Raw genomic sequence first — 20,115 nt, 5'->3', positions numbered from 1 at the left:
GTTTCAAGGACAGAAGGGAAGAATGTATTGTGGTTTTCAAAGGGAAGGAATCACCAGAGCAATTTCAAAGTTAGCAGAAATCATAGTGCTATCTCACATCTAGCTTATTTGAGTACAATATTTATATTGGCCAATCCTATAATCTTACTTAAATGAGGTTCCTGATAAATAAACTGTGAGGATGCTATATGGCCATTGGTATAGAGTCAGCATTTGGCCTGATAATAATCGATAACCATATACATTTATTTGTATGGTTTATCATTTTAAATGCAAGTAGGGTATGCAGTGGTTAGTCCATCCAATTCTCTGTTATCTGCAAACTTTGTATTTTGCAATAGATCTTCTCATCTAAATAACTTATACACATTATACTGCAAAGGAACTTAAGGAAGATTCCCAAAGGGAACCTAAAGAGGCCCAATGTTTAACTTCTTTCCACCTACAGAAAGCTGTTGGATTCACAGCTTTCATGGGTTTTGAGTCAGTTTTGTACCCATCAAGCTATTTTAGCATCATAGCAGTAGCCAGTAGTTTACCATTGGGCTGGCTCCTGCTGCAGCTGAAGTCACTGGGAGTTTTGCTATTGATTTTAGTGGGAGCAAGATTGGTGCCTAAATCATATAAAATTATTATTAATACTCCCTGCATATAACTGCAGCTGATATAAGCCTAACAGTTCTACAAATGCTTGGTATTTTTGTGAATATTACTGGAGCAATTGCTTACAATTATTAAAGTGGTAAGAAACATGTGGCTGCATGTCACAGGATATGTTTGGTGACCAACAATTACATGTTGTCTATTCATTGTGTGCTCCATTATAGCAGTAAGAGGTAGAGATACATTGCTAGGGATGAGGACACGTTGCACGGCAAAAGCAGCTGTAAAGTGGATACATAATGCTTGCGAAGGACAGGAGCAGGAATAAGGCACCAAGACTGGCCCTTACTAAACCTGCAGAGTACCTTTATGTGTAATGTTTGCTCCCCCCATGCATCCCTGCAGCCTCTTATCATTGAGCATGCAAGGCCCCTGCTCTTAGAATGGTAAGATGGAAGCCACCTGGAAAGCCTTTTCAAGTGCTGTGCTGTGAATAGCTGGCACCTGAGCTAATCTACTCTTTATTTTTGCAAACTCATGGGATGTGCTTGGATGGCATTTGAATGCATATTGATTTTTTTTAAATTATGTTATTCTGTTTTCTCTTCTATTATGCATTCTGGCTTCTGATTTGAAATATACTCTCTACATCAATGTTTCTCAAACTGGGGTCGCCGCTTGTGTAGGGAAAGCCCCTGGTGGGCTGGGCTGGTTTGTTTACCTGCCCCGTCTGCAGGTCCGGCTGATCGTGGCTCCTACTGGCCACAGTTCGCTGCTCCAGGCCAATGGGAGCTGCTGGAAGTGGCGGCCAGTAAGTCCCTTGGCCCACACTGCTTCCAGCCGCCCCCATTGGCCTGCAGCAGCGAACGCGGCCAGTGGGAGCCACGATTGGCCGGACCTGCGGACAGGGCAGGTAAACAAACCGGCCCAGCCCACCAGGGGCTTTCCCTACACAAGTGGTGACCCCAGTTTGAGAAACACTGGTCTACATTCACCTGTAAGTACATTCAGTCCTTGCTTCAAGTTAATTTTAGCCATATTATATTCCTGAGTGAAGGTCAAATGTTGGCCTTGTATTTTTCCTGTACTACTTTGATGGGACTCTTGATATACTTTGGGCCAAATTCTGCCTACAGTTATACTTTGTGCAATCCACGGAGTGTAAATCAAGGCAGAACTCAGTTAATTTTACTTGCATTGTTTTAAGCTGGGATATTCAAAGGAGCCGAAGGGAGTTAAGTATGTAATTACTGTTGAAATTCAGAGGGTTCCTGGGCACCTAACTCTCTTGGGCTCCTTTATGTATTGTGTCTATATAGGGAGATTTCTATGTTGGTTGTTCACATTATTTTTCTGATGGCCATCCTGGGGTGTTCCTATTTCAATGTATAGGGCCAAGTACTGCTGTCCTTCTCAGTCAAAATTTACATGGATACCACTGAGAGTTTTGACTGAGTAAAAACTGCAGGATTGGATTCTAGGAGGATTGGTTACAGTTTGACTTGTATGTTACTGTGAATTTTTCCAAATGCAACAAGGCTGGAACATTTTTTTTTTATTTTGCGGGAACCTTGTTAAAATGGATGCTGTTTATTTCCCCATATTAGTGAAAAGTGGGACCCTGTCATTAACATTCTATTTCATTTCTTTTCCCACTCGTGCAGATTCCTTCCCTTGATTAAAATAATTGTATTTCTGGCATCTTATGCAGCTGCTGACTTACTATTGAGAATTCTCTGTTTTTTCCACCTGGGTGTATGGCTTTCTTGCTCACATTATCTAAGTAGTGAAGGTATTTTGTCCATAGAGACCACCAGACTAGTGTTTCAGTTCACACAAAGGATGAGTGTGGTTAAGCCCTAGTTTGATTTCCAGTGTCTTGACTTTGTAAGCATAAGAAGTCTGTTTTTGTTTTGTTTTTGTTTCTGTTTCCATTTGTTCAGAGACATTGGACCACATTTGTCATCCCTGGTGGTTTTGGCCTCTTAAGTCCTCTTTACATGTCTATTTTAGCTGCTTCTCAGCTGTGTCAATTCAACTTTTCTGCCATGGTAGTTCTCACAGATAAAGCATAATTTTTGTCCTCAGTAATAGTAGGGTGGCCATATTTCCCAAAGAGAAAATGGGACCCCACAGCTGCTTGCCCGAGGGCCCCTCCCCATGCTGTTGCAGGAAACCCCCTCCCCTGTGCCAAGGTGTTGGTCGGTTGCTGGAACCCTGCGGGGGCCCCGCATGCTGGAACGCTGATCCTTCCCACTCCCCAGTCCTGCCTTCCCCTGCAGGGGGCTGACATCTCTGCTCCCCCACTCCACACTGCACCCCACTTTTTTGACAAAAGTGGTCATTTGTCCTGTTTGCTCTTTCCAATTGATCAAGTCAGCAAGAACAAACAGGGCAAATGCCTCCTTTTGGAAAAAAAAGTCAGGACGGCCAGGACTGGGTTTAAAAAAGGGACTGTCTCGGCCCAAAAGGGATGTATGGTCACCCTAGGTAACAGAGAGAGTCAATTGTACCTTGTCCGTTTTCTGATGCAGAGTTTCTAACAGGGCATGGAGGAAGCAAATTTTAGCTTTCTATGACTGTGCCTGGAGGACTCTGCTCATTCACAAGGCAGCGGTGGATGGGTGCCAAGCAGCTTGAGGCTGGGAAGAGTCCACTTTAAAGAAGCCTGTTGTCTGGTTTTGCACATGGTAAAGCTTCATTGTGGTTCCCTGAGTTCTCAGGTTACATGTAGAAATGATTAGAGCTATTCTGACATTTATCTTTCCCCTAAGAGGAGTTACTTATTAACATGTCTTACCATAGAGCTATTAAGACACACTCCCCTATATATAAGGCTGCACAAACTGCAGAATTCTCAGCTCAAACAAGAGTAGAACAAATATGCATTCAATTCAATGGTACTATATCATTTTAAGATCGGGGGATGAAGCAGAATGCAGAATTCTCAGCTTCACAGTGAGCATCCTTCATTCAACCTTAGCTTTTCATTCAAAGAAATGCCTTGTGAAACTCCAGTTAAAGAAAATTGTCATCAGCTTTAAGGCTATTAATTCTACAACCTAATGGCAATAATCCATATATGATGTGAAAGCAGCTATGTAAATAATTTTGGGCGCAAACCTGAGCTGTGATCACTGCCTTTTTGTTGCAAGAATGAGACATCATCGAAATAATAACAAACATGAATATAAGAATAAGCATTAAGAATTATCATAATGAAGTCAGCAGCCAGTTCTGAATTAAGTCATTTCTATGACCTTCATAGACTGTCTTGTAGTTTTGCCTACCATAAAACATTCCAAAACTTTTCACAACCATTTTCACTGTTATCAGGGCTATTGGCCCTCTTGTCGCGCTGTGGTAATCAAGAATAAAATCCCTATCAATTTTAATGTGAGTGTGATTGAGCCAATAATAAATTCTTCTTTCTTGTTTCAGAAAATGCAGGCTATTTCATCAGCTCTCTCAACTTTTATTCATTTCTGAAAACAGAGTACCAAATTAAGGCTCATGTACATTGTGCCTACTATATGTGTCTTAGTTATTGATATCTGTGCATGACCGCGGGCCATATACACCTCTAAAAGCTTCATCTAAAGTTCTTTGGTGAAAAGACTCCCATTTAGAAGTTTGCATTTCCTTATTCCATATCTTCAGTCCCCAACTCTTTTCCACTGTCATCAGTCAATTTGCTTTTTTACATTACGCAAACATAGGTATATGTTTCTGTCTGGAAGGGCTATCTCAGGGATGATTTAGGTCTAACCAAAAGACTTGGAATACAAAGACACACTGAAACTACAGGTTCACATCTCAGTAGTTTTTCTTCAGCTTTGCATTGGTACATGGTACTTCAAAAGGTGAAATGTATGAGAATCATGGAGTTTATTTTGTCTACCCTGCTGGGATGCTCATAGCATGGCAATTTCTGTTACAATATCGGTTTGCACCCAGTTTTTTAAATTAATATCACTCCTCCTCTCAGTCTTGTGCAGGATGGTGTATGCTAATTGCTACCATCAACCCCTGAGGCAGTTGCATTTCAGGAGTGTTGGCTCCTGTGTATATACCATAGTTGGTACAGCACTTTGGCATGCAAGGTAGTATATAAATGTAAATTATTATTATATCATGTATTTGGTTTGTTGGAAATATTCTCTGTATTTGGCACAGAGGCTACAATTTGCCTATGTGGCACTTAAATGTAGAAAACTTTCTGTGTGCCTAACTGAAACAACACAAATACAAACCTTGCCACATTTGATAGAGAAAAATTACATTCCCATTTGCTAACTCATTCCATCACGTTTGTTTAGTATACTTCAAGATGCAATACTGAGGTGCGGTAGGCAGATGTGAAAGTAAGCTGGTCCGATGTACTGGCAAAAGCCGGTATGCCATGCTGGATCAGACCGGCTTCCCCAGGCTGGTGCTTTAAAGGGCCCAGAGCTCCCTGCAGCAGCTGGAGCCCCGGGTCCTTTAAATCAGCTCCCGAGCCCCGGGGCTCCAGCAGTCGGACTCAGGCAGCGATTTAAAGGGCCTGGTAGTGGTAGTGGTCAGAATCCCGGGCCCTTTAAATCGCCCCTTAGCCCCGGGGCTCCCAGCTGCCTCTGCAGCTGGAAGCTCCAGGGGTGATTTAAAGGCCTCGGGGCTCGCAGCCACAGCTGGAGTGGGACCTTTAAATCTTTATTTAAAGGCCCTGCCTCTTCCAATTGAGGCCACGCCTCTTCCGGTTGAGACCACGCCCCTGCTCAGGATTCCAGCGTACCAGTCAGGCCTTTAAGTTACTTTCATCCCTGGCTCTTGGACTCTTCAGAAGATGAAGAGAAACTGTGAATCCCGTGCATCTACTAGTGTACATACTATTAAAGCTGAAAAGTTCTAATTGCAGATAAGACTTAGAGGAAGAGGGCATGAAAATAAATCGGTTGGCCAGGAGGCATGGCCATTTATTTAATCACACAAGTGCATATATTCAACATAAGTGTATAGCTTCTATCTTTCTGTCTATTTAGGTACTTATAATATGGCCCATCTGAGTACCTCACAATCATTAATAGATTTTATCCTCACAAACCGTTGTGTGATATTAGCCCCACGGTATAGATGAAGAACTGAGATACAGGATAGATTTAGTGACTTGTCCAAGGTCATACCCAGGCCTTGTGGCTGAGCTGAAAACTGAATAAAGTCTTTTGAATTCCTTTGTTCAGTAGCTTTCATCTTACCTTCTCCCATTCTCATGAGCCCTTGGTAGCCTTCTGCCCAACATCAGTGGTTTACAGTTGCTCTATCCTGGATGCCACAAGGTATTATGGGGTGTCAGCTTCTTTTAGAGCACGTCAGTATTGCATCTTGAAGTACACTAAACAAATGAGATGGAATTACGGTAGATAGCAAACAGGAATGTACTTTTTCTGTCACGTTGTAAGATTTGTATTTCTGCCATCTCACTTCATGGAAGTGAAAGTGACCTTATTTATTATGATTAGGTTTCATTTTCCTGCTCATAACGATTTAGAGGGATACATTTTATGGTGAAATTGTTTTGAAAAGAATGTTTTAAGATCTCTTTTGTATTAAATGGTTACACAAGACAACCACAAAACTTCCAGCCAACTATGATAACATGCATAAAGCAAAGAAACAAAAAGTAACAAATTAAATTTAAATCAGCATGAGTCTCGTTCTCATTTACATTCCATAAATGTACTTTATGCACACTTTAAGGCACGTTTACAATGTCAGAGAAGCATAAAGGCACTTAATGTAAATGTAAACTTGGCTCCTTATCTGTGTTTGATCTATAAACAAGTACTTATTCAAGGTAAATAACCCTTTGCAAGAGACAAGAGATGTACATATTCTGTCTCATAGTACCAGTAAATCCAAAAAGTCTGTAAAATATGCTAGTATAAATCTTACCAGTCTTACATGTTATAATCCTATATATAAACATATGATACTGGCAAGATTTATACTTGAAGTATACTCTGTGTGTGTGTGTGTGTGTGTATAGAAGTATACTCTGTGTGTGTGTGTATGTATATATATATAATATTTTGATGGAAATACGGGGAAAGAGTTGGTGTATTTATTTACCTTACAGTAGACCATACAACCAAAGTGCTACTTTTTCAACTTTTCTGGAGGAATAATAAGGGATTAAAAGTAGATTTGGACGGGAGAATGTTCATAAGTAAAATACAGTATTTTAGTTTCAACCTAATTAATTGTGTTCATCTGCTATTAATTTTCTTGTTGGTTATAATTGTCATTGTTTGAACAAAGGACAAGAACAGCTGTCAGCATCTGTTTACAAAATGCAAAGAAGAGCAAACATAGCAGGGGCATATATGTAACTACTCAAAGGAGGGGCTGCTCAGTGTGCACTGAGTTCATGCATTTTTTAGAGTAGCTTGACATGGTGCTGCTATCGTATAGATATAGAACTGGGCTTCCCAAATCCATTCAATAGATTTTAAAATTGCCTTTCTGAATACCATTCTATTTTTTTGTGTGCACTGAACTACAGAGAACTGTGTACTTTAAAATGTATTCCTTTGAAATGAAGCTTGTTTCTTGTTAACATGTACTAAGTTGTATAAATTGCTTCTGTAATATATCTCAAACTTTCTCTCTTTACTAGCCTGTTTATTATTAAAAGACTATGGCCAAAAATTCCCTGTGTCTTTTTGGCTAAGTGTGGCCAAGACACTCTTTTTACATAATCTATTCTTCAGATCCTTGGTGTTGCATTCGTAATAAAATATTAGAATTTGTCTTGCTTTAGCTGCCCTCTTCTCCCACTTAGGGCATGTAATACTGCCATTTGTAAGATTAGGTGACGTACTTGAATTCTAATAGCTTTTATGAGACTTGTTTGCCCAGAACTAGTTTAACCAGCCCTGGGTTTGTATAGGAGTCCCACATCAAACACTCAGATGACAGCTATTGGGGAGGGGAGAAGAGAGCAATTAAAGGACTTCAGGAACTAGTGGATGCACAAACTTAACAGCATGAAAAACAGAATCTGGAAATGTCTGATGGAAAAACAGACCCATGTTAATTACCATAACAGCGCAAATGGGACCATAATAAATAGAACCACATCATGTATCCTAGGAAAACCTGTATCCTAAGGAATCATGCATCCCACATGCTGTTTCCTGAGGAAACAGCTTTGGCCTGAAATCCTGCAAGGTGGTGAGAGCCTCCTGAGAGCTGACGAGCACCCTTACCTTCCAGGGAGGCTGTAGCCAGGATCAAGGTTCCATTGTGCTAGGTACTGTACTAACACAAAGGTGGAGATTGTCCCTGGCCTAGTGGGAGTGCTCAGCACCCCCAGACTAGGCACTTTGGTAGAAGCTGGTGGGTTTTAAGGAAGTGTCAACAGCCCCCATCTTGCTTGACTTCAATGGGATTAAATTTAGGTTTTGAGTACAGCTGGTTGGAAAACTGGGCTTTAAAAATTTTGTTGAAAACAAGAATGTTTTCATTTTGGGCAAAATTTTCAGTGAAGAACATTGACTTTTAATTAAAAAAAAAATCCAAAAAGCTGAAACATGAGAACTTTTCAGCAACTGAAAACCAGTTTAGTTTTGTGTTTTGGCTGAAAAATGCCAAAAATCTAAACTTTTTGAAAATTTTGGCCAGAAATTGTTGGTTTTCAGTTTCCTGATGAAAAAACCCAATTTGTAAGGAAACCTGTCTTTTTCAGGTTTCTCAGTGCAGCAAGGCCCCTGTAGGCTGTCCACATGCAGTGGCTCCATGCCGCTCCTGGAAATGGCCAGCTGCTGGCACATCTCTGTGGCCCCTGGTGGGGTGGGGGGAGGCAGCTCCGCCCCAGCACCGGCCCCACAGCTCCCATTGGCCAGGAACGAGCATGGGCAGCGCATGTAGATACACTGTTCCCCTCCCGCCAGGGTTGCACAGAGATATGCTGGCAACCGGCCGCTTCTGGGAGTGGCGTGGGGCTATGGCAGGCATGCAGGTGCGCAGCCTGCTGGAGCCCTGCTTCACCATCAGCTGGGAGCTGCCTGTGGTAAGCGCCTCCCAGCTGGAACCTGCACCTCGCATTCCCTCCTGCACCCCAACCCCCTGTCCTAGGTCAGAATCTCCTCCTGCACCAAATTGCCTCCCGGAACCTGCACCCTCACCCTGTCCTGTACCCCAACACTCTGCCTCATCCTGGAGCCCCCTCCTGCACCCAAACTCACTCTCAGAAAGAAACTAATATAACAGCTGTTCTAAGGTAAGAAATAGGCTATTTTGAATTAACTTAACTATATTCTACATGTTTTAAGACTGAAATGTAACCACAGAATGGCTTTATGTTAATTAAAAGGCAAGTTTAGTATGGCGTTAATAGCCTCGATGCCATAATTGTGATCATTTTGTTTTAAATTAGGAAAAAGACTTGTATACAGGGGACCCACAAAATCTAATAGCCCCGGGCCCACAGGGGAGTTAATCCGGCCCTGGTTACAATGGCATAAAACCAACAAGAGGCCTTGTCTATATGGGAAAGTTGCACCAATGTAACTTAAATTAGTTGTTTAAACCAGAGCAAACCGTATGTGGACACACATTTTGGTTTAAAAATGGCTTATTCCAGTTTAGTTTAAACCTGTTCTCAATCAAGTTGGGTGGGGCGAGGGAAGGCGAGAGAGTCACACTTACACCATAGCAAGAATGTCCACGCAGGAGTTTGTGCCAGTTCAATGAAATCAGTTTAAATTCACACTTGTGGTTAAACTATTGCAACTTTCTCAAATAGATGAGATCCAAGAGGAGAGTCGGGTCCAATGGAACTGTTTGTCTGGATAAGGAGCGTAGGACCCGACCTGGAGTTAAGAGCTTGTTTCTGTTGCCACTTGCACTGGTTTCTTAGGATTTAAACTGGCAAACACTCACGCACGTGAGTAACTTTATACATATGAGTAATTCCGTTGAGTTCAGTGGGACTATTCATAAATACGAAGTCACTCCTGGGATGAATATTTGCGCAATCAAGTTTTTAGATGTTAAGCTTTTCAAGGCAGGGATCATGTACAGCACCCAGCTATACAATGAGCCCCCAAACCTGACTGCAGCCTCCTGGTGCTACTGCAGTATAAATAATAATAATGCACAATACTGATTTACACCAGTGAAAGTGAGAGCAGGATCAAGCCCTAAATCATGTTTCACCTGATGTTTTCATGTTACTTGTTCCAACAAAGCAAGTCTCATTTTTGGAATGGGAGGAGAAGTTGTTCAGTTATGGCATTTGTTGTATCCCCTTCCTTTCCCTTTTAAAATTATTCATCCTTTCAGTGCACAGTGGAGAATTAGCCATTTGATTCTCAGCACTGGCAATGCAGTCTTTGATGATATTTAAAGTGGAATGTGTTCCCTTTTGATGCTCTGTGGTTTTGAATGAAGTACATGCAAGCAGTTTAATGGTGCAGACAGTGGCCTTGTTTGCCTTTGCATATTATTTCATCATTTAAAAAATATTATAGAAATTATTTTTAAAAAGAAGAGAATATGAATTGTCTATTGTTTGCTTGGTGAAATTGTTTTCACAGTGTTGTCATTCCCTTCTGTTGAATAGCTATGAGCTATCACATTTTTTGTAAGTTTTATAACTGCATCAAGCTGTGCTGACAAAATGTCCTGGCATAACTGTTAATACGCATTGTCATTTTAAGCATGAAACAGTTTAGCTAATGATTTATCTCTTATAATGCAGCACTTGGGGCAGCTGTATGATTTGTCTCTTTAGCAAGTCAAGTAATTTTTTAACAAAATGTTAAGCACAGATGGGCCATAAGCTGTCAGTTAACCATTATTGTGCATGCATCTGCTTTCCTTCAATGCACTGTTTTATGTATTCAGCCACTTACTTAGCTGCAGCTCTCTGAAAAGCGGAACCTACTCTGATTGGCAAATAAAATGTTCATTTGTCTCTTCTTCCTATTGTTTTGTTTTGGTAACACATGTCAGCAGCTCAATTACCCAGTTCATTAACAGCTCCCAATGGACATGATGGCCAACCCATGATAAGGAGGGTGATTGTGGCACATATGGTCAATAATAGCCTGTCTCTTGGCAATTGTAAATAAAAGTCACTGTTGGTCCTTTCACTTTACTGCAGCTACTGTTTTCCTTTTCACCTTGGTCTACGGAGCTCATTGATCATGTGATTCTGTCCAAAGAAAATAAAAACTTACTATCTATTGTCAAGAAAATAACTTAGTAGATAGGCATATGTTTTTGGATTCTGTTAACTGATTAATTACGTTATTAATCAGTTTACTTAAAGAGTAATACTTTTTCTTGCCTTGGCTCACTTTCTCTCACTGAAGACTTTTGTTGAGGTGCCTGTGGAGTTTTAAAGAGCCATTTAAAATGTTTTTGTAAGTATGCCCTTTGCGAATTGCAGCAGTTTTCAAAGGGGTAGTTGGAGTGTGACTTAATCCTTGTAGATGAGACATGTTCATGTCTTGAACAGACGGTAGTTCTTTTTTTTTTTTTTTTTTAAATTTAGTCGCCTAAGTGCCTATAAAAAGGGTTAAAAGGGATCCTGCTGATTTTTTTTTCCCAGTATTTCTAACTGTTCCAAACCATTTAATGGCTTTTCTAACTTAAAAATTACCATTGTTTGTAAAATGGTTTCTGATCCTGAAAAAATATCACCTTTCACACTGTAGTAAGAAAATCTAGCAGCATGAATGCATTTTCATCGTAACTTCACTGGGAAATATCTTGTTTTAATTTTTTGATACAAGTTTCATTTTTTGTTAGATTAAAGAAGCCCAATTGTTCACACTTGGGTGGATTTATATTTCACAATGAGACCTAACAGAAGGAAGTGCCCATTTAAAAACAAAAACCACAAATGTTAAAGAAGGGGAAAAAATCATAAAGATGCAACACAGAAAGAAAACAATGGCATGGATTAAATAACAGCACTGAGACCTGGTAAACCGGCCAAAACCACTCATTTCCAAGAGTATTATAACAGAAGCAGTGCAATTCAGAAATTTTGGGTCAGTTGCTGAGCTGTGGAACACGTTCCATAGCCCTTATCTTAAATAAACATACAATGGTACTGTTGTGAGTCTTAAACAACTCACAGGTGGCTGCGTAGTGACTTTAGACCTTCTGAACTTGTCCCCTGCTGCCTGCCATATTCATAACTAATCTGTACTCTCCATCCAGGGTTGTGGGCACTTGGGGAGTTGTTGAGTGTCAGAGTTTATTTGTACTATTTTGATTAGCACAGACCTGGCAGGGGCTTATTTTCTTTTTAATGACCTCTTGCTGTGAAACTGAGGTTTCAGGAGGAGGAACTGGGGGGAGAGGAGAAGCCTAGCATTACATTTCTGTAGGGAAGGGGAAACACAACTTGGAGAGCTGCTGGGCTGGGAGCAGAGTAGTCAGTTGACTCTAGAGTCTTAATGTTTCATATGCAAATACAGATATTTTCTTAAATGGAAACACTGAAGGGGAAAACATGTTAGAAGGAAATTAAGATGCCGGTTACTTTTTCTGAGGACTTTTTTTTTTTTTTTTTTTTTGTGGAAAAAAGGACTCCTGACTTTTTTTGGTCTATCAACTGTTAAAATGCCATCTGCTGAAAGCTTAGCCTAACACAAACAATGATCTAAAAAGGCATGTATTGCCTTGCTACCTACCACTGCTAGGAGTTTTTATAGCAAACGAACCCTGGAGATTTATTTGGAGAATGCTTAGAGAGACTCTTATGGCCCAAACGCTATGACAGATTCTCTCTTTCTTTCTCTTTTCTTTTTTAGTACATATGTAATATTTTTTAATTTACATTTGAACTCCTTTACCTCTCCCATCAAAAATAAATGTTGACAGGGAGTCTCCAGGTGCTGAGGTTTCTGGATTGGATTGGTTTGGATTAACCCCTACTGTGCATCCAGTTTAACCTCACCACCCGCCCCTACCGTCCCCCCAAAAAACAACCTCCCCCTTCTCATCCACTTCAGCTTTCTTTGTGTCTCCTGCATCCTGCCAGGCAGGTGTCAGAGCCCTGAATGCGGGCAAAGGCCCTGTTGATGGATACCACAGATGGAGCGTGGAAATTGGTAGAATAGGCCTCAGCCACAGGCCATTTCTTAGGATTCAACAAAAGCCTCCAAATAAGTCAACAAAAATCCAAAAGATCACAAAGGGAAAGTGTCATTTGTCATTTACTCTGGGTTTGTGTGGGGATATCAGTCTTGCTGCACTCCTCCTGGCTTGCACCCGAGTAAACACGGTAGAGGTCATTCACATCTTTTTGAGTGTAAAAGGCTACTTCAGATCAGAAAACAGTTAGCTGCCCCATTGTGTCCTCTGTGTTGAATGCTAAAGTATACAAGTATAGAACATTCTGCAATTAGCCAAATAGGTGCATCAGACATTGAGTTGCCCCATTCAAAGACTTAAGTAATAGAGAAGAGGAGAGGGAGTCTTGTTAAATTAATGTTACATGAAATAAATAACAAGATGTGGCAAATGGAAATGTAAAGATCAATCTCAGCCCAATGGGATGTTTAATTTTTGTTTTGTTTAATGTGTGTCTTATTTTAACAAAATCCACAGCTATATGCAATGCTTCTAGCACAGACCAAAGATTATTAGCGTGGAAGAAAGTCAGAATGATTTTTGTGTGGGTAATTTTATAACAGTTGAATGTTTGCCAATGAATTTCTGCGTTCAAAGCTCTGCAGAAGGATATCCCTCTTTTCAGACATTTCTAAAGTGCACTGTGTTGCATCTGTAATAAATAAATATATGGTTTTTAAATGGTTGTCATGTTTTTGTTATTTAATTATTCAAATGAAATGTCGTGCTGAGAAGAAAAAAAATGCATAGAATGAGCGCTTATGAATTATTTTGTTCTGTTTTCGTATGGGCATGTCTATTTATGATGTGCTTTGGGAAACCAATAATTACAGAATTCCATGTGACCAAATCCCTATGAAATTGAGCAAAGGTTTTGTGCATAATAGTGTTAACTAGGATGAAGTATTTCCTGAGGCCACCTAACAGGTCACAAAGTGTTAACGGACAAAGAATTGCTCTCTAATTCTGTAATTCCTTCTTTAATTAAACTTCATGGATAGTCCACTGGTGGCACTTATGGTTTCTCCTCCCACTTTGATTTGCTTTTTAAGGGAGGAATTTGTAATCCTGTGGGGTGATTCTTGTCCTGTACATGGTCTTTTTGGAAACTAACAACGCTCCTCCTTTCTCCAGCTACTGCAAAAGGAGGTTTGAGTACTAACCTCTTTGAGCTAATTATAAAGGTTAGCTCCTATTTTCTGTCTCTCTCTGCCGTACTTCCCTTGTTTATATATAAATCGCTCTCACACTCACATCATTATAGACTCAATACCTTTCTAAGCCAGCAATATCATAGAAATATATGAGACTGCTCACAGGTACCATAAATAGGGGTATTTGAGTCAGAATGTACATTACAAAACCATTGTAATTTCTTAGGTACATGTGTCTATTTCTGGGCTTGGTCAATATTCTGGTAGGCCTTTTGCCTGGTTAAAAGTTTATTAAGAGTTGTTTTTTCAGTCAAAAGCCCATCACCTTTGAACAGATTTCAATAAAGAAAAATATGATGCACTCTGTTGTACAGACAGCCTGCTATCATTTGAGATTACATTTGCCTGATTCTAATATTGCAAATCAGATGAGACAAATGAACTCGGTATTTTTCAATAACAATAGCCAGGTTTGGAGTAGAATGGTAGTGATGAACTCATCTGAATATGAAAGCCATTTAATTTGAGGTTCATTTTTCTCCTTCATGTTGTGATTCCAGTTCAGAATTTATGAGTTGTATTAGATGCATTAACCTAGATTCTTAGTTACTTTGCTGAGAAAAATGTTCAGGTTAGCAGTCCTGTTTTACCTTCATGCCTTTTCTTTACTGTAAATGACAACATTTGAAGGTGGAATGGAAATGGAATTAATCATATATTTCTGTGCTAAATTAAATACATCATCCTGTCATGGATACAAGATCTTCAGCAAACAGGGAAATATCAGAAATAGTTCACTGTTTATAAAATCATTTGAATTGCCTTTTTAAAATGTACCTAATACCTCTCCCCCACCCAGTTAATGCAGGTATTCAGGTGAGGATTCTGAGGTTAATTCAATTTTCATTTTAGCTATGCATTTCAACTTTAACTTTCCTAGTATGAAATGCATATTTCCCTTGATAGTCTGAGTAAGTCTGATAGTTATGTAGAGGTTGGGGTGAATGGAACCCTCCCCCATAGAGAGGAAGGATGGCTCACTGGTTAGGGTATGGCACTGTAACGTGAGACTGGGTTCAACTCTCTGCTCTGCCACATACTTCCTATGTGACCTTGGTAAAGTCACTTAGGACAAAATGTTCAGAAGCACTTATGTCAGTTAGGAGCCTTAGGCACTTTTCAAAATGTTACCCTTAGTGTGTGTCTGTGGCTCAGTTCCCCATCTGTAAAAGGGGATAATAGAAGTTCACTATCTCCTGGGGTGTTGTAATGATAAATACATTAAAGACTGTGAGACATTAAGATACTACCGCAATGCGGGGGCATCTAAGTGCCGCAGGCCTTGTCTACATTTAGGGCTGCATGTAGAGTATAGGCACTACGCATGTAGCTACATGCCTCAGTGGGAGGCAGCTGTCTCCATACATGTCACTGTGGTGTGTAGCTACAGATGTCTGGCAGCAGGGAAGTAGTGAGGAGAGCCTACCTCAGTGGGGAGGCAATGGGGAAAGGCTCCAGAAGCCAGGAGCTGCCAGAAACTTTCTCTACCTCCCCAGGCCTTAGCCTTTCCCTACTGCTGGAGCCTTTCACTCTGGTGGAGAAAGGCTCTGGCAGGGGGTGGCAGTAAGGCTGGTGCAAGGATGTTTCGTGCCCTAGGCGAAACTTCCACCTTGCGCCCACCCCTCACCCTCTGCCCTGAGGCACCCCCTCCCCGCCCCAGCTCACCCCTGCTCCGTCTCCACCCCGAGCACACCGTCGCTGCTTCACTTCTCCCGCCTCCCAGGCTTGCGGTGCCAATCAGCTTAGGTGCCGTAAGCCTGGGAGACGGGAGAAGTGAAGCAGCCATGGCATGCTCGGGGAGGAGGCGGTGCAAGGGTGAGCTGGGGGTGGGGAGTTCCCTTGTGTGCCACCCCCCCGCGCTCCCCTGCCCCAGCTTCCTCTGCCTAAATGTCAGTGGCGACTGGGGCAGCCGAAGATCCTGCCGCCGCAGTCGCTGTCGAAGAAAATGGCGCCCCCCAAATCCTAGCGCCCTAGGTGAATGCCTAGTTCGCCTAAATGGTTGCACCGGCTCTGGGTGGCAATGGGACACTATACTGTTAACAATAGCAGTGTGGATGTGGGAGGCACTTCGTGGGCACATAGAAAGCTGTGTAGGTACTATACTGTAGGTTTCAGGTGTGTAGGACATTCTACTTTCCTCTCCTAAGAAGGGGTGCCAGAACAGGAGGAGACATGGGACCATGGGCCCCATCACTTCTTACCGGCTGTAAGGCAAACAATGGGTGGGAAGGGGCAGAGAAAGCAAGTGGGGATGGGGTTTTGGGGGAAGAGGTGGTGCAGGGGTGGGCCTCACAGGCAGGACGTGCAGGGGCTCAGAGGGAATGGGTGGCATGAGGGTGGGGGCTTGGGGAGAAAGGGTGATGTGAGGAAAGGGGCCACCAGGGGAAGGGGTGATATGGGGGGTGGGGCCTGAGTTTGGGTGCTGGCAGCCCCCCCACTCCTTAGAGAACTTTCGTCGCTCCTATTCCTAAGCCATTCCTCACTGACTACACAAGCTGGGCATGCTCTGTGTGTCCTCTATACCCCACGGTAGCTTTGAAGACACACGTTTAGATAGATAGGGCAGCAGCATCAGCCTGCCTCCTGAGGGATGCTGGGAGCTTCCTTTCACGGATTCCTTCGTGGTGTTCATAGGTTTTAAGGCCAGACTCTCATTGTTCTTCAGAAGCTTATAAATCCCTCCCAATCAAAGGGAACCTATGGGAGAGAAAGTGGACCTACCAGGATTTCCTGAGTCTTGTTTCAGGTTTTACCACAGGCAGGTACAGAAAACCATTAACACTTCGGTTGTGCTCTTCTAACAGAAGCACCAACTTCTCTTAGTCTAGCTCATTAGCCACATAGCTGTTCCAGTTGAGTTGTCATAGCAACAGAGAATGATTATGTCTGGAGCCGCTGTGGGGAAGATACTTAGAGAAGGTTGTGTTTTTTTCTGTTTTGAAGCTTCTGGGATGGTTTAATGCTGGTGTTTGTAACCCTGCAAGTTTTGAAGAAGGTAAAAGACCTGAAATGATTTGGTCAAATATATTGGGAACTAAGACAAATTCAAAGAACAAGGAGTTGTATTTATTTCATGATATGCTAGAAATTTACTTGATAACGAAGAGGGTTTTGAACCACAGTGAAACATAGAATTAAACTGTTTGGAATCAGCAGATCATGCTGTCTGTTCTTTATTTGAAAAATAGAGTGGGTACTCTAATTTTAGGGCCCAAATTCTTCAAGTCTTGCTCAGACAAGGCTCTCATTGAGGTGAGAGACTGGGAGTTATATGTGCTTCTCAATGCATTACAATTATGAACTAAAATGGGAGTTTTGGCCAAGATGCCTGCAGGATTGGTCCCAAAACATTTATTGTGGCTGGATGACTGAAATAGTTTACAGATGAGATTAAAGTTAATCTAATTGCTGTATCCTAGCAATCTATGAAGTCATTTAGACATCTGACTGGTTAGTGTGTTGTTGAGTGTCTCTGTACTAGCAATAGCTATTCCTCTGTGTATCCAGAAATTCATAAACTCTTCTGCTGAGTTGCCTGCAAAAGGACCTTGTCTTCCTACACGCAAGACTGGGTAAATAGATTAGGTGTACTTATTGGTTCAAACAGCTTGAGTGAAATTGAATATGTAAAATAGTTGGAACTGAACAAGTCAGTCTCTTTAGCTAGAGTTAAAATGAGATTTCTGTTCTGGCTTTGTGTTTTTAGTTATGCTTCAATGAGTCATGTTCAGGGGATTATTTTATATCAAGGTCTGTACCAATAATCTATTTCATTTTATTTAAGGTAGAAGTGGTGCTAGGTATTTCAATAAAATGATGAATTGTAAAATCAGTGGGGAGTCTCCTTCCCGTTGCTGGATGGGTTCTCTTGCAGAGTTTAATGGATGAGGGAATTTTTGCCTCCTGGGATAGTCTCCGCTCACATGGGCTGCCGCCCTTATACCACCCCTCACCCCACCCTTTTCTATTACAATTACCTGATGGAGGAGGAGAGAGGGTGTTGCCAGGGTTCTGGAAGAGACTTTTGAAATGAAGTTAGTATAAGATAGAAGTGGCATCTATATTAACCCCTCCCCCATCCCTATCAGAACAAGGAAGAAAATGTACTGTATGTCTATGCAGTGTGGTTGTAGCCATGTCGGTCCCAGGATATTAGGGAGAAAAGGTGGATGAGATAATATTTTTTAATTGGACCAACTTCTGTGGCTTGAAAGCTTGTCTCTCTCACTAACAGAAGTTGGTCCAATAAAAGATATTACCTCACCCAGCTTGTCTCTCTGCTCTATTTGTAGACATTTTTGAGTCTGCACAGTATACACTTCATAGGCCTTATAGATATGGGGATGCAGAGCAACTGCACAGAACCATATGTCTGAGCTCTCCCAGCATCCATGTTACTATCTTCTCCCCATAGAGACTAGGAAACTAGGAGAGGTGAGCTTGAGCTGCAAAATCACTTCTATATCTGAGCTTCCTCATATCTGGGGGAAGTTGGATCGGGGGGATTTGTTTGTTTAATAAACATAATAAAAATAAAGTCCAGTTGCAAAGTATGGATCTGATCTGAATCTAACCAAACTTTGGGAGTGTTTAAACAAGCATTTTGGGTTAGGCTTATTTCTAGAAACAAAACAATGAGAAACAGAACAATAGAGCCATTATGTTAGTCACTTAACTGTATTCATTTCTAGATGTGATTAATCTACTGCATAGAAATTACAAGGACAAATTCTTGAAATACATTTGGAGTATTTTGGTCTCTATAAGAATCTGATAAGAATTTAAATCCCGATTTCTCTGTACTCTTTACATTATTTTCTTTAATCTTTGCCCTTGCTGATGACCTAAAATGTTTGTAAATGTCACAATGTAATCAAGGCTCTTGCCATTTGTAGGGGAAAGTCAGCTGAGGTAGGGGAGCACCGTCATGCAATCTGTCAGTAACCCCTGTTCCACAGGGGCATCTTGCATTGGCTGTGCAGCCCAGAAGGTTAGCAGAGCCAGCATGGGCAGATCGAGGGAACCTATGGGATGCACTCGTTCAGCACATCTCCCAGGCTGCCTCTGTTAGTGTGGAAAATTTATGGTGTCCCAGCTGGAACATGAACGTAGTCTCCTATGGTGGAATCCCAGGAAGAGACTGAAGGGGGAGGGTTGGGTTAAGGTTATTTTGTTTAGGACAGAGTTTTAATTGTTAGACACACATTCTGGTGTCAGAAAAGCACCTATACTATTTTGACCTAATTCATCCCAGATGCAGGTCAATTTAATCAATCAGACATGAACCTGGCCCTTCATGTGTATTTTTATTTTTGCTAAAAGCAATTGTACTTTTTGTGCCAGCAACTGATATGCAGCTAATAAAAACAATGGTTCAACTTCTGCCATCCTTAACTGAGCAAAATTCCACTGAAGAACTTGGCCCTTATCAACGAGCTGAGTAATAATTGATAATACAGTGTAGAATAAGGTCAAACACAAACTACAGCTCTTAGTATATGCTCAGTGCTCATATTCCTATATAAGCTCCCTACACAATACTAGATGAGATCTTATATGAGCATTAACACTTGTCCACACCTACTAGCAGAGTTTCAGGAAGGCACAAGATAGATAAGTAGCAAATGATTATGAAAATATAATCCTGTTGAATTATACTTGTATGGATGTGGAAGTACCATGCAGTACTGGACAAATAATGCAAAAGATGTTATGCAAATATTTAATCACATTTAAAAATGAATTTGCTTCAGATATGCTCATGTCCTTTTTGTATTCGATTTCCATAATAATTTGAGCAATCAGGTTTTACTGACACATCTATGAAAAAAGAATTTCAAAGTCACACTTATGGGTGTTCATTGGGGCAAAATTTTAAATTAGCTGCAAGTGCTTGTTTGTTTTCTCAATCAGGAGAAAGGATCAAGACTGTATGGCTTATCTGACCAATGAAAATGAAGCAGTACAGATCGAATTTCAAATACCTGCAATAATCTGATAGAGTAAAAAATTCGTTGAATATGTTTGAATAACACATACATTCAAGGAAATCATAATCTGCTTCCAGATATCCCAGGGCCAGGAAAAGAGGATACATTCATTGAACAACTGGTTGAGAATTATTCATTCATCTCAGCAAATGTACCAGTAATACACTGTAATGTAGCAT

The 20,115-nt window shown here is 41.1% G+C and overlaps 1 protein-coding gene across 4 annotated transcripts in view; it reads left to right on the top strand.

The window, feature by feature from the left end:
• PAX3 (paired box 3) overlaps positions 1 to 20,115 on the top strand; it is a 101,110-nt gene that overhangs the window by 49,889 nt on the left and 31,106 nt on the right. The window lies entirely within an intron of this gene.

Source organism: Gopherus flavomarginatus, chromosome 8, assembly GCF_025201925.1.
Source record: "Gopherus flavomarginatus isolate rGopFla2 chromosome 8, rGopFla2.mat.asm, whole genome shotgun sequence".
In the NCBI taxonomy this organism is placed as follows: Eukaryota; Metazoa; Chordata; order Testudines; family Testudinidae; genus Gopherus; species Gopherus flavomarginatus.
Note: the sequence above shows the minus strand (reverse complement) of the source record. Positions and strands in the feature narration are given on the sequence as shown.